Source organism: Adiantum capillus-veneris, chromosome 17, assembly GCF_014529385.1.
Source record: "Adiantum capillus-veneris isolate H3 chromosome 17, ASM1452938v2, whole genome shotgun sequence".
NCBI classification, from domain to species: Eukaryota; Viridiplantae; Streptophyta; class Polypodiopsida; order Polypodiales; family Pteridaceae; genus Adiantum; species Adiantum capillus-veneris.
Genome location: NC_140947.1, coordinates 13,639,701 through 13,655,266, shown reverse-complemented (window position 1 = coordinate 13,655,266; position 15,566 = coordinate 13,639,701).

Genomic DNA, 15,566 nt, shown 5'->3' with positions numbered 1-15,566 from the left:
TATGCTTATTGAAAATGGTGTATCTTTATGGAGTGAAACTGATGGATTTACGTGCAAAAAACACGATGGGAATAGTCTTATTAACTATAAGGTACTCTTTGAAGCCATCATATATCACTTAAAGAGTATTGCGCTTGGCAAATGGAGCCTAGAATCACACTATATGGCCTTAATGTTGACCTTACATTTGGAGAAACAACTAAGCATGAGAATATGAGCCAAACTGAAGAAAAGTTATTTGTTGTTTAGATTTCAAAAAAAGAGCACTGATGTATACTGAAATGGTTGAGCAAAAGTTACGGATGAAAAACTTCCAATAGGATGCACCCTTGGAAAATAAATGGGAAGCTTTCAGAAAAGTTATTTGTGCTTGTACCAAAGAATGCTTTGCCATAAACCATGTCAAAAATGTCAACAAAGGTAGACCAAAGAAGAGTTGGTTTGATAAACAATGGAAAAATGCTCGAAAGTCCTTGACAAAGCTAGATGCAACTAAGGAGAAAGATGACTATCAAAGTAATTTTTTGTATTCATATAAGACTTTTAAGAGAAAAAGATATGAAGTCAATCGGCAAGTTATTCAAGTCCAAGGAAAAGCACTTGCATGTGGAAGATTTTGGAAAAACCTAAGAGCAAGCAGGTTGAGAGTTTTGGTAATGATGGATACGTACATGCATTGTGGGAAACTAAATCAGCAACCAAATGCTAAAAAGATACCATGTTATGGTTCACTCCCATGTATGTCCTCTTGTTTTAGTATTGGAGATATATGAGGCGGCTAAAGAAGTTGGCTACTCGCAAAAGAGATCTTCAAGGTATCAATCCAAAAATGATTAAATAGATGGGAGAGGCATCCCATCATTGGATGTGTGATATGTTCATTCAACTTTTCAGTTCAACACCGGATGCCTTGTGATTGGAGGAGTAAATGGTCAAGTCTTTGCATAAAGGAGGGGATGTAAAGAATGTAAATGAGTATTGGACTATAATGATTGGGTCTCTTATGGCAAAGTTATGGGGTGCATAATGGAAGTAAAATTGAGTAATGGGCAAGCATACAAAAGAACAAGCAAGTTTTGGTCAACGTCATAGCACCACAGATCGATTTCTCTCTCTCTCTCTCTCTCTCTCTCTCTCTCTCTCTCTCTCTCTCTCTCTCTCACACACACACACACACACACGCGCGCGCGTGCATGCGGATGCATGACGCCTTTCTTTAAGAGATAAGACCATACTTACCTAGAAATATGTGAGCCCATACCCTTATTTTTAATCTACATCATAGCAAAAATTCAGTTAAGCTCCCACTCCTTTTGGTGTAAGGCATTGGGACTCTGGGAAGAGACCCTCAATTTATGCACAGTATGCCTCTTGCAAGTTCGAGAGTCTAAACATCATACCTTACTCAAGTGCGGAAATTTTGATCGCATCCAAGTTGACTTTCCTTACATTTTTAGCCGCAACCAATCCCTATATATCTTTCCCTTTCCCTATGTTTCACCTTGTGCACTCTCCATCACCACCCTCGTCTCCGTAGTCCTGCAGGATTGAGAGCTAAAGTTTTTCAACTCATCATAGAACATATGACATGTTTCATTTGGTTATTAGGTTATATTTAACCTCCTTCGTAGATGACAATATCATCTATCTCTCTCTCTCTCTCTCTCTCTCTCTCTCTCTCTCTCCCCCCCCCCCCCCCGGGGGGGCAAGGCAGGCAGAGTTGGCTCATCCTTCTTTTATGTTCCCTCCCCCTTCTTATACCAAGCCAATGACCTTGGGAGTGCCATGAACAGCTAACTTGTCGCATGGATAGGCAACGGGATTAGCATCCATGACCAATGATCAAAATAACAAGGCAAAGCCTCGCTTAGGTGTTTTGTTAAAGAAATGAAAAGGAGGTGACACATGAAGCTCTTCAATAGAGGGAAAATGCGCCTTTTTATTTGTATGTTTTTCTCCCTACTTCTGTAAGCAAGCCAATATATAGATTGAATAGACTTATAATTTTGAACTTAGGATGGAGTTTATGCGTATCATCTATGCAACATTACTATATACTATAGCATTTGACTCTTTACACAAAATTTTGGACCATCGATCCCTGCTCTTTCCACTTGTATCATATGTAGATGAGGGTGGCCGAGAATGGGCGGCTTTGGCTACGCATTTACAGCCCCTCCACCCCAATTGTGACCATAGAGTTCAAGGTAGCTAATTTGTCCTGATCAATAAGTCCTATTTTGATAGATCCTATTGGATAGGTGACCCTAGATATCTTCTTCGTGTAAATTCCTCTCAAGTCTCCCCCAAAGTCACTACTACTCACTAGCTAGTGGCAAACAAGATGCTTGAGACAGGAGAAATGCCTAGATAGCATACAAGTACCAAAGAAGGTCTATTTTTGTGATGAGTATAAACATGCTACACTTTCAAAGGCATGGTAAGGACATATACTCACTATTCTTAAGTATCTTCCCTCTCGGAAATGATATTTACCTTTTTTTAAGGCGTATCACATTGTCACATCACAATGGTAAGCTTAAAGCAAATTATTATATCTTGTCTAGGGCAAAGCAAAGCAAATTGAGAGGAAAATTACTTAGTTTCAGCCTACATGGGAAAATAAATATTAAATGAGAAAGCAACTAAACTTTCAAATCAAATAGTTGCCAATAAGATTCACATACATGGGAGTAAGAGAATAGCCATTAGTATTAAATAAGTTTTAATCAACCTCTTTCTTCACCAGGCTCTACACCTGTCACAATATGCACAAGGCCACGAAAAACTAAGGGGCAAGATGCATAACAATCCACCAGATTTAGGAAGGTGAGCTCAGACGGGGAAAGCCTTCAAAGAAAGAGATAGAAGTACCTCTACACTTTTTTCCAACGTCATCCATCCCAAGAATCATGAGAAAGCCAGTCCACAAAAGGGAAATTTTCCTTAAGCTTTGGCATTGTCCTTCGTTGTATAAAGCCAAGATGTGTGTGTGTGTGTGTGTGTGTGTGTGTGTGTGTGTGTGTGTGTGTGTGTGTGTGTGAGAGAGAGAGAGAGAGAGAGAGAGAGAGAGAGAGAATTATGCATATATATGTATGTATGTATTGTGTGTATATTTATATATCTAACACATACATATATATACACACAATACATACATTCATACACACAGTTCTATGCATGTGTATGTATCTATAGACATACACTCCCACACGCATATAGGTGTGTACGTATAGACACACATGCGCATGCACGCTACTACACACAAAAGAATTGAACATTCCAAAGAGACTATTGACCAAAGACAATGTCAAATTTGCTGAAACCATCATTTCTCATAAGAGTTTCTACATAAAGTGTCATAGTGTGAAATTTCATTCTAGTTAGTTTAGGGCAGACTAGTATGTGACCCGCACATTGTTGTGGCTAATTAGAAGCAAGGCTTAATTCTGTGACACTCTTCCTACTCACCTTCTCCCCAAGGTGGCAACATGTGCAAACGTTCTCTATGCATTAATAAGGTAGTGCCAAATATGTTCTTGGATGCTTCATTATTAAATAAGATTATCCTCCAAAGCTATGATAAAGCGGAGCAGCGACCTCCTCCGAGTCTACAACCTATGAGGCTATTGAGCAGGGAGGCTCCAGCCGGTTCTGCGGCAGAGCGGGTTCTCAAGGGTCATCGCTGGGATCGGCAGCTACTGCAAGGAGGGCATGTCCCGTGGAGCAGCGGGTTAATCAGGAGGGATGAGCCCGGGCTGCTCCATCTTTGGCATATGTTTCTTCCTTTGGCCGTTGCTCGCTCGAGCTCCTTATTTTTGGGGATGGTGGAAGACGCCCCTTCAAGCTTCGGCTCAAATAGTGTCCGAGTCCTTGGCAAAAGATTTCTAGTATGCGGGGTGGAGAGTGGCAATCTCTACGTTGCATGGTGCCTTCAGAGTCTCCTTATGATGGGGTGGGCTCCCCTCTTAGCCCAATTTGTTGAATGGTTGTCAAGCTCCTCTCCGACGGCAACACATTCAAGGTTAGATTTTGATTCATTGGTTTTGTTTGGCAGACAACTCGGCCATTTGGGATTCCATCTTGTGTCTTGTTTCAAGCCCGTTCTATGGTGGTTGGGGTTTGGTTCTTCTCTGGTGATAGCAGCGGAAACTCGTCCTCAACCCTAAGTGGTGCCAGTCCCTCTTGCAATGTGATGGAGCTATGGGCTCCCCCTTATGCGGATGTAGTCTTTGTAAGCTCTATGTCGTAGTATTTTGCATCGTTCTGTTGTCTCTACTCCATCGGTATGCTTGTACATCCCTATGTCAGGGGATATCTTTCCTATGGTAAGGAGATGACTTCTTGTGGCATCCATGCAGTTATCTTGATGTATTTTGTTGATGTATCCAATGTTCTCTCTTATGTCTACGGATGCCATGTCTCAGATTATTGTGAGCAGAGCTAGTCTTGTAAATATTTTGATTTGGCAATATAATCTCACTCACAATTGTGAGTTTTGCCAAAAAAAAAAGTTATCCTCCAAAACTATGATAAGGCAACTATAGATAACTATCAATAGTGACATCCCATTGAGTGTGGTTATTTTTTTATGCTCATTGGTTGGCAAACAACTTTGCGGTGATACTTTTTTTGCTTGTAGTATGGCCTTATTGCTTTAGGACCTATAGATAGGATGTAAAACCCTGGTATACATGGTGTATAATTTATGAGGACTTGCCTATCACATAATATTCCAATCATAATTTCTAAGATTTTTTTGTTTGATTTGCCAAGAAAATGCCTTTACTATTATCAAAAAGTTGATGCATGAGTTCATCTCTCTCTCTCTCTCTCTCTCTCTCTCTCTCTCTCTCTCTCTCTCTCTCTCTACTTACTCCCAAGTGAATGAAGCTTTTCTACAATGCCAATGTTTTATGCTTGGGAAGAATCCAGTGGGTCACGCTTCATACATTGAGCCTATTGGCCCCAAGTACAAAACCATGTTCTTTGTTGAAATAGAAAATTGTACTCACCCTTACATGCTTGAGCCTATCCACTTGTCAATGATACACATTATTGCAGCCATTCGGCTTAGCTACCACTCCCTTCGATGTGAGACAGAGCATTGGGGCAATGGAGAAGAGTCAAATTGATTGTATGCTCATTGCAATGTTGAGAGTCTGAGTACCACACACTACTAGAGTGCTCAGCTTTTGGTCACATCCAAACTTGCTTCCCTCACATTTTTAGCCATGACTTAGACCTACACACTTTCCTCTCTCAGCCACAGTGTGGGCTCTCCATTGTGACTCTCATCACCACAATTTTCTAGCATTGAGAATCACTCATCAGCTGCACACATAATACATCACATGTAACTTTGGTCCCATAGGTCATATTAATCTCCAAGGAGGATAATAATCTCTCTCTCTCTCTCTCTCTCTCTCTCTCTCTCTCTCTCTCTCAAAGGAGATCTTCACATACTACATTGTTCATTCCAAAGCAATACACAAAGCTATATAAAGTTCCATTGAGAATTTTCTCTAACAAAATTTTGAAGTGATTGGCCATGAAAATACCTGCTTATCTAATACTTTGCTCACCTATGTGTTGTGCTAGGTAGTGGACATATTTGATGCAACATGTGTGTAGGGGGATTTGTTAATGGCATGGATACACTCTCTAGACTTATTTATTTATCTATTATTGTTTGAAAAAGAAAAAAGACATTATTTCTCTCTTAATCACTTTGTATTAACAAAAATAAAAGAGTGTTTTTGTAATTGTTCTCTATGTGTAGCTTGAACTTACACACAATGCAACCCCAAGTCATTACTACACTCAAAATTTGATAAGTAATATCAACATAGCGTAAATAATGCTCACAACACTCTCCATTCCATCTAAATAATTCTCACAAGTCTTTCCATTGCTATGCTAGCCCACTCACTCTTTCAAAGATCCATGCTGACATCATCTAAACCCTTTCAATATTCTATGTTTGAGGATCCAAAAATCATGAGGTTAACCGTCTAAAAGATTATATGGACTTGTTCTATTGATGTAGTGTAACGGAAATGACAAAATATCTATGTATTACACCTGACAAGTGGCAAGGACATAAAGTGACCATAGTTCATAAAGATCTCTTTAGTGATAAAATATCAATAAACATGCTATCCTTCTACATTTTTCATTGATCGCTTATGCTTTTACCACCTGTCAATTGCAATAAATAAATACTTTTCCATTTTTGTCTAAACATAAAGTGACCTTAGCTCATAAAGAGCTCCTTAGCAATACAATATCAATAAACATGCTATCATTTTGCATTTTCCATTGATCACTTATGCTTTTGCTACCTACAATAAATAATAAATATTTTGTCATTTCCATTACATGTAGGTAGGAGAACATGAGATTGAGAGAGAGTGAGAGCAAGCATCAATGAGTTTCAACCATCCAACATTCTCATTGACTCTCCACTCTCTCTTTCCCTCTCTCTCTAAGAGTGTGTGTGTGTGTGTGTGTGTGTGTGCGTGAGAGAGAGAGAAAGAGAGAGAGGCAAAAAAGTGCAAACTTTTAGACCTTGTGTGATGAGAGGTAGTGTTTTAACTTGGTGTGTGGAACCAAATCTAATTAAATCTCACAAAATTTAAAGCTAAATGTGGTTGCAAGAAGGAAATTGGAGCGGTCTAACCATCATCTCATCGCCTTAGCACACTAAAATGAAGTAGAAGATCCATGTCTTTGGGGCATGAATTTGTATACCAAGAAATCATTCTTTAAAATTGATATCCCACCCATCGTCATCATGTCCATGCACCTACTAATACATTGATGAATGATGATATGAGAGAGTGACAATGAATCTTGATAATCTTAATCATACAATGGTGATGGTTGAAGAGTTCAAACATCAAATCAAATAGTGAAGTTGTTGCAACTTATAACAACCCAAATTACCACACATGGCCATCAATTGCTAAAGCATGTTAATCTTTGAGAGAGAATAGTCTACTGAATTTACCTATCTTCTCATCCACACTTTGCACCTAAGGAGTGATCCAACTTAGCTCCCACTCCCTTTGATATGAAACATGGTATTGGGATATTTGGGAAGTGTTCGACATTGTTGCATGTACACTATATTCCTTGTAAGTGTAGTAGGCTTAAATTCATACCCTACTTGAGTGCTCCCCTTTTATCACATTCAAACTTGCTTTCCTCACGTTTCCAGCCTCCAAGCTACTTCACGGATGCTCAATTGTCACCCTCATCTTCATAATCCTCAAACATCGAGAGTCATTAATCAACCTAGCATAAAGAATTTGACATGTTGGATTTGGTCCCATAGGTCATATTATCACCTTTGATGACGATACTATTCTCTCTCTCTCTCTCTCTCTCTCTCTCTCTCTCTCTCTCTCTCTCTCTCTCTCTCTCTCTCTCTCTCTCCGCGGACAAGTCTAGGGTTCCATCTCTCTGCGAGCAACTCTAGGGTTCCATCTCTCTGTCGCCCCCTGTGCGAGGGCAGCCTTGTGGGGGGCATTAACCTAGTATAGCCTTTCCCTATGCCCGAGCTACAACCGCCCTGTGCTCACGCTATTTTCAGGTCCGACTTCAAAGCCTGCTTGCTGCTTTCAAACTTCAGCTCCACCCGCAGATCCTTTAGTGCCTACAGCTCTGCCTACAGCTCTCGACTTCACAACATCTCGACTTCACAACGACTTCAGTGCCGATTGCAAACTGTTCACTGACTCCCCGTTGCCGACATCCTGACCGCAGTGCAAACTCATATTCGTGCAAACCTCGACCTCGCTACTGGTGTCTCCAAGTTAAATCCCCGCAACACGACAAGCTTACTAGTTTACCCAAACTTTTGAAGGTCTGGCAGGTAGTCTTTCACACCTTTGAAGGCCTGAAAACTCATTAACAAGCCTTTGCAGGTTTTGTCGCTCTCCAATCTCATGCAAAAGCTTCCTTGTGGTGGCTGCAGCACCAAGAAAAGACCCCGTCGCTTGTCAGGAAGCACGGATTACGGTCCTTGAGGCTCAAATCCAAGAACTCATTGGAGAGAATGAGAAGCTCAAACAACGCTTGTGTAAGCTAGAAGAGGCAAAGGAAGTAGAGAGCCAAGCTCTACTTGCAAAAGCTAACGGAGTTAAAGCCTCATTCATTGAGACCGTCAAAGCAGTTCAGCAAGAAGTCCATGAAGTGAGACACAAGAACATCGACACCAAGATACAAGCAGCTTTACAAGAATGCTGACTACAAGAATCCCTAGGCCTGAAGGTGAGGATTAGAGGACTTCACTCACCATGGTGCACTAGTGAGGACACTCTTGAGGAAGCAATCGGCAAACTTAATGACATTCTTCAACTTGTCAACATCAAGTCAGAAACCGTTGTTTGGATGAACGACACACATAGACGTATTCCACCTGAACATTGTGTCTTGAACTTCAAGAACAAAGAAGTACGGATGAAGCTACTACACCAATCCCACCTCCTCAAGGGAAAAACTCTTTGGATCGCCGAAGAATTGACCACAAACCAACTCAAGGCTAAAGCAAGCGAGCTTAAGAAGGTACAAAGCTCGCAAACAAAGTAAATGGGCAGTCTATCGAGGTGGTAGAGCCATCATATAGGAGTTTCGAAATCCCAAATGGGCTCTCCCCACATCTGACCCCCCCTAGGTTATGTTTTGTTTGCTCATTCACCCTCTTTCTTTTTACCCTTCTAATGGACCCTCATTCCTTAATTGATATGTATTGACCATCTTCTACCTAGATGGAACCGTTGTAATGTCTATTTTTGGTCCCATGGGTCATATACGACCTCCATGGATGATAATTTAATCTATCTCTCTCTCTCTCTCTCTCTCTCTCTCTCTCTCTCTCTCTCTCTCTCTCTCTCTCTCTCTCTCTCTCTGTGTGTGTGTGTGTGTGTGTGTGTGTGTGTGTGTGTGTGTGTGTGTGTGTGTGTGTGTGTGTGTGTGTGTGTGTGTGTGTGTGTGTGTGTGTGTGTGAGAGAGAGAGAGAGAGAGAGATGGGAGTAACCTTATATATTTATACAGATTTTACTCTAGTTGGCTATATGGTAGCATTCTCTCTCTCTCTCTCTCTCTCTCTCTCTCTCTCTCTCTCTCTCTCTCTCTCTCTCTCTCTCTCTCTCTCTCTCTCTCTCTCTCTCTCTCTCTCTCACAGAGGCTGATTTGTATTACTTGAAAAAAACTCCAAGAATTTCCAAATGGTGATGATCCTAAGAGCACTGAAGAAACAACCTGGAATGTGAGAACTGAGTACAACTAGCCACATTCTTCTTATTCATTACTTAGTAACCAAAATGACATGTTATGATAGCAAGAAAACGTTATTTCTTTGCAAACTAATTGTTATGAACATATTGGTTGATAACACGTCAAGAAATTATAGTGTTATTCAATTAGAGATGTACACCTGAGTGAATTGATTATATTTCCTCGAAAAAAGATTACAAAAAAGACAAAGTCATCCACCCGAGAAGGGGAGGAGGAAGGATCCACGGCTATAGAGTCCATTTGGTTTTCCGCCATGAGAGTTGGCGTATAGATAAATTTGAATTTTTCCGGCTCCGAGACCCTATGCTTACCAATACATTTGCCAAGTGTTTATAGCTTTTAGAGGTTTACGGTGTATTTGATTACTAGCGATGACAGAGCGCTTAAGCAAATCTAAAGAATTATTTTCCACTATTGTAAAGGGAATTAATATCGATGGAAAACTTGGAATGAAACTCTCAGAGTCTCAAGCGAAAATTGTTGCGCAATACAAGGATTGAGTATGTGAGCAATTGATGTATGCAAGAAAGCAAGAGGATATGTGTGTAGCAACTGCAGAGCGCTACCTCACATGTAGCTTTTCTAATAGAGTGAGAATTGTGTGTGTGTGTGTGTGTGTGTGTGTGTGTGTGTGTGTGTGTGTTAGAGGGAGAAAGAGAAAATATAATTAAAGTGTATGCATGAGTGTGAATGCAGCAATGCCTTCAAAATTGGTTTCGCTAGGCAAAAAACTAGTTTGTTTTGCCAGGTTGAAGATGTTTTTGTTGAGACCTTGTGTGTGTGTGTGTGTGTGTGTGTGTGTGTGTGTGTGTTAGCAAATTATGCATCGTACACATACTGTAAGAGTTGAAATAAATATGAAAAGGTTGCAGATAATCAAACCCAACAGGTTCAATAGAGCCAAAATGGCTGAGTATAGTCCAAGTATTGTGTGTGTGTGTGTGTGTGTGTGTGTGTGTGTGTGTGTGTGTGTGTGTGTGTGTGTGTGTGTGTGTGAGAGAGAGAGAGAGAGAGAGAGAGAGAGAGAGTGTGTGAGAGAGAGAGAGAGAGAAACACAGTCCATTTTTGGGTTAAGAAACTCCGCCTGGTAATTTTGCAGAGCAGTCGAAACGGCTTTCCAGTAACGATTAGGGGGAAATTCTGCCCCAAAAGAGAAAGATAGTGTAAAAACTTTGAAGAATAAACCTATTTTTCTAAAATTTTCTCTTGGTAGATCCAAGGAAAGGAATTTTGTATGTTTGGAAAAGTGATTGTTCTCGAACACTGCACCATCGTGAAGTTTGGTAACATCATATCATTCCTACTAGAAAAAGTTAGGTATCTAATTGTATGAATAAATTGTGTAAGTTTTTTCCTGTGTTTCAGAGTTATGTAATTGTCTAATGTAACATTTGTATTCAAAATAAGCTAAGTAGAGATTACAAAGTACATGTGAATTTGAGAAACCCATAGGAATCCCTTTTTGTAGTTTCAAACACTTTGTACTGAGCTAGATAAAGCTATTGTTGAGAAGCCAATGGAGGTGAGTTATTAATTCCACTAGGTTAAAGTGAAGAGAGGCATTGTGGATATATTTTTTGACCCGTGTTGGTTCCTTTATAAGGGAAATCACCGCGTAATGTTTCATATCCCAATTTTTAAAGGCGAGATCAATCAAGTCTTCTAAGACAATGAGCAAACCATTATGTCCAAAAATAGGAATATTTTTGTAGCATTGTGTAATGTTTGCCGTTAAGACATGTGTAATGTGATCTGGGAGGTTTAAAAATAGCTCGGTACTATTCTTAATTATCCAAAATGGATTGTAATTTATCCCGAGAAACTGGCGAGTGATTTTTTGTTTTGTGGCACTATGGAGTTATAGTTCTATTAGGATTAAATTAAGACACTTGGTCAAGTAGTCTGTAATTTCTGTATAGATTCCATTATAGGCATCCGCAATCCATCTAAATTTATGTCTATGTGCTTTGTAAGTGGAAAAAAGCACAGGTAGTTTTTTGTTATCCGGATTGTAACCTAAATCTTGAAGTTGAGAAAAAAGGAGATTCCCGGTATCAATTGGGTTAAGAGAAAAAATGGAGAATTCATCTCCATTCAATCTTTCAAATGCAGCCAAATCTACCAATTGTTTGCAAATAATTGTAGCTGTATTTCCAGCCTTGTCCATTCCCACAATAAAGAATTTAGATGCTAGAATTCTGATTTTTGTGAGTATATCCAGAGTAAACCAGGTGGTGTCCATACTAAGCCACTGTGGGTTCATGTTTACTACATTGTTTGAAAATTTTTGAAAAAGAAGTTGAGAAAGAGTGTCAATCACTTCTGACTCCAATTGGAGTTTATTAACCATCTCAGTTAAACAATTAAGAAGGGCATCAAAAGCTAAGTGAGGGTTAAGTGGAGGGAGGGGAATATGGTTTAATCCTTTGTTCAGCAAAGCATGAATCTCATGATCGTCACAAATGTCTAAGTTTGAAGTACAAATTTGTGGGCCATATTTATCAAATTGTGAAACAAACTCTGTATGAGCTGAACAATGACAAGTAGCAGTGATGTGTAATCTTAAAAACTCGGTATTGTAAAACCAAATTTTTAGTGGATATGTGTATTTCCAGCCAGACATAACTAAATTAAGCAGTGAAGTATTACCAAAATATTACTGAAAGATTTTCATAAAAATAGACTTAGGTGGGTACAATTCTAAAATTTTATTAACAAAAAGACAATGCACAAAAATCTAGTTCTGAGCCTTCTTATTTTTACACAAGATCTTCTTGCCCGCCTGATTGATAATAACCTAAAAATATTTAAATCACATATCAAGAAGATGTTTTATAGGAAGATTTTTTGCCTTCCCTGTGTAGCTTTTAGTTTTACCTCTGCCAACGTTAGAACTAGAGGTAATAGAGGGAGTCAAAAAAGAAGTAAGCGAATTTGGAGTGTTAGTTAAAGAAATAGGTCTTTTTATGGAAGGGGTAGATTCTTCTTCCGTATTGGGTGTAAGCAAAGTTTTCACGGCCTCAGTCTACAAGAGAGTCTTCTCACATTTGGGAATTCCCTTCTTTAGACGCGACCTTGCTATGGGCTCCAAACACATTGACAATCTGGATCTTCTAACTAACATATACATCGTAAGAGCTATTGTATTAAGAGCTATGTGGCAGCCCAAAAATGTGCTACTTTTTTAGAAGAAGTGTGACCCTCTTGACACAAATGTTGTTCTAGAAACATGTTGGTGGAAACTCCATTGTAATAAGAGCCAAAACTGTAAACTACACAAGTAAGGTTAGTCGGGGGTCGGGGGGGCGCGGGGGTGTTCCACCCCCTTTGATGTATTCTTTCTAGGGTTAACCATGTGCAAAGGATTTGGATGGGCTCTTTGTAACATTCTGTGGTTAATGCTCAACTCAATTGAGAATTTTTATAAAAGAAACAATAGGCTCGATAATCCCTTTTTTCACTAGCATCCATTTGTCCTAGACAAAGTAATCAACATGGATTCATCAAAGTAATCAACCCCCATCAACATAGATTTATCAAAGGAAGATCAATTTATGACAACATTCTAGCAACAATAATCATAATCAAGCATGCAAATTTCTCCGACAAGAATGCATCTTGCTCAGGTTAGTGCATGCCTTGTGGTAGAGGTGTGATTGGCGGCACCATGACAGCAAAGTAATGTCCTTTTGATGGTGTTTCTTTATTGTAAATTTAAATGTACTTGTGGGTGGGTGCCCCCTGTAATGTCGGTGATAATGTGTGGTTGTAAGGATGTATGTAGGTAACAATGGGTAGGCCCGCTATAAAGACCATGATACTATGTGGTTGTAAGGATTTTGTGGTCCTCATGTACTAGTAGTCACAAGCTAAGTATGTAACCCTTTGTTTTGTGCTGATGTAAACTAGCTCACTAGGCCCGCTATAAAGACCATGATACTATGTGGTTGTAAGGATTTTGTGGTCCTCATGTACTAGTAGTCACAAGCTAAGTATGTAACCCTTTGTTTTGTGCTGATGTAAACTAGCTCACTATAATTGAGCATTGTTAAAAACCTATGAAAGTTTCACGGTGGCTTTCTAAAACAATAAGAAAGTGATAGGTTGAGTTTAGTTGGAATTAGCGTCCAGGAAAGGATTGCCATCGCTTCGCCTTGAGCTGGTTGAAATTGAGACTAGCCGGTTGCAAATCATGGTAAAGAGAAGAAACAATAGGTGAAATATGTGAGAAAAGAGTTCAAAAATCATGTAAATTTCAAAGTTTTTTGCTTGTTTTTTGGTTTGCTTCTTTGCGAGGAGAAAACTCGATCAACGACTGCTTAATAAAAGAGACTTTCTGTAACATTTAATGGCCTAAAATCTTATGTGTAGCGGAAATTAGCATGAACATAGTGAGCATTTCATTAGAGTTGATTCCTAATGAGAATTACAAGAGTGCTTGGGTGGAGAGAGCAACAAAAAGCATAACACCTAGTTAGATAGCATCGACAATACTTTCAAAAGAGAGAGCAATTAAGCTATTGACAACAGTTGAGGACCGGATTTGCATGGAGCCGGTCCCCCCTCCAAAAGGCTTTGTATTATGGTTTCTCCCATCAAGAGAGACATTGTACAATACAATTCTTTGTGTTCCTTCAAGACGAGCTAGTGCAATGAAGATGGAAGCTTCATACACCAAGCAAAACACTTAATCAATCACAACTTGAATTATCCCCGTTCTCAGACCCAAGACCTCACACACCTTCGAAGATGGTGAGAGCTAGCAGGGTATGAGAGTAGATTGAGAGGAAAAAGAAGTATCTTACGAGAAAGAAGTACATCTCCTCACATAATCACTCATATTAGCATAGCTTAGCTTAGTAATTAGCTTGGTAGAGAAGATGAGCATGCATTGAAGCTTGGCTCTTGGTTGGATTTGCATCCACATGCCAAGAGAGTGTTGATGTAGGCTTCTATCTCACAAGCTTGGAGTAGGTGATGAGCTCTCCATTAAAGCTTGGGAGGAGATAGAGTATTTTCCCTTCACCCATGGTCAAGTGTGAGAGTGTGTGTGTCAATGCCAAGCAAAAATCAGCCCCCTCTCTCTCTTGGGCGAGCCCTAGCTGCTAAGTTAGTCTGGCTTTTGCCTCATTGGACCTCCCCAGGTCAAGCCAATAGGGATTAAGCAGCATAAGTGATAGCCTTCTGACATGTGTCCCCCTTTCCCCTTTTGTGAGAGCTTTAGATAATTAAATAATTAAACTAAACTCTCATTGGACCCCTTTGCCTCCTGGCCAATAGGAATCAGGCAAGCCATGGGGCTCCTGAATGCTCATTGGACCCCTTGGGAGACTGCCCAATAGTCTTCTAGGACACTTAATTCCTATTGGTTTCTTTTATTAAATGTTTTTAAATTAATTAAACTAGATTTACTCTAGCCTAATTCTCATTGGTCCACTTCAAGGGTCTTCCAATAGGAATTGGGCATACCTTGTGGGCATCTGGCCTAGGGAGCTGACATGTGTCCCTCATTCCCTTTGTGTAAAGGGAGCCTGTGTGTGTGTGTGTGTGGCTTTCTCTCTCATCCCCTAGCTTTGGGGCTCGCCCCCTCCCATGTAGGGATGTAGAAAGACTTTTTGGGCACACACTAAGCATCCAATTTTCCCTAAGGTTGACCTTTGGACACAACCTTTGAATTTTGGAACCTTAGCATTTTGGAAGTCTTAATGGGCTGAACCTTAGGGTCTTTTTAGCCCGTTGTTTCACATGACTCTTTTGCAGATGGCCCCCCCTTTGGATCCCTATTTTCCCTCCTTTGGATCCCTACTGTGGCCGGTCTGCTAACTTAACCAATATTCTAGCTTTTTCTCCCTTGGCACTTCCCCACATTAAATGATCAGTTTAATATGAGAAAATCATTTAGGAGAATTAGATATTGATTATTATGACACTTTCCTAAACATTAACTGGAATTAAGTTATAGAATGCAAGAAAAGTCAGGTCATGTGAGGCTTTGAAATGAAAGGTAAAAGAAAAAGAACTCATTAATATTTTATATATAATATATATATGTGTGTGTGTGTGTGCGCGCGTGTGCACGCGTGCATGTGTATTCACAAAAAGATCCATTTAACATTTTAAAACCAAAATAACATTTAAGATAAATCTCAATCATCGTTGAAAACATTGAGAGTATTCCTAACTCAACTCTCCTCGAATGCAATATGCCTAACTCAATTCTCCTGTAATCCTCTAAGGCTTCTTTTAGAAAGCAAAGAAAGAAA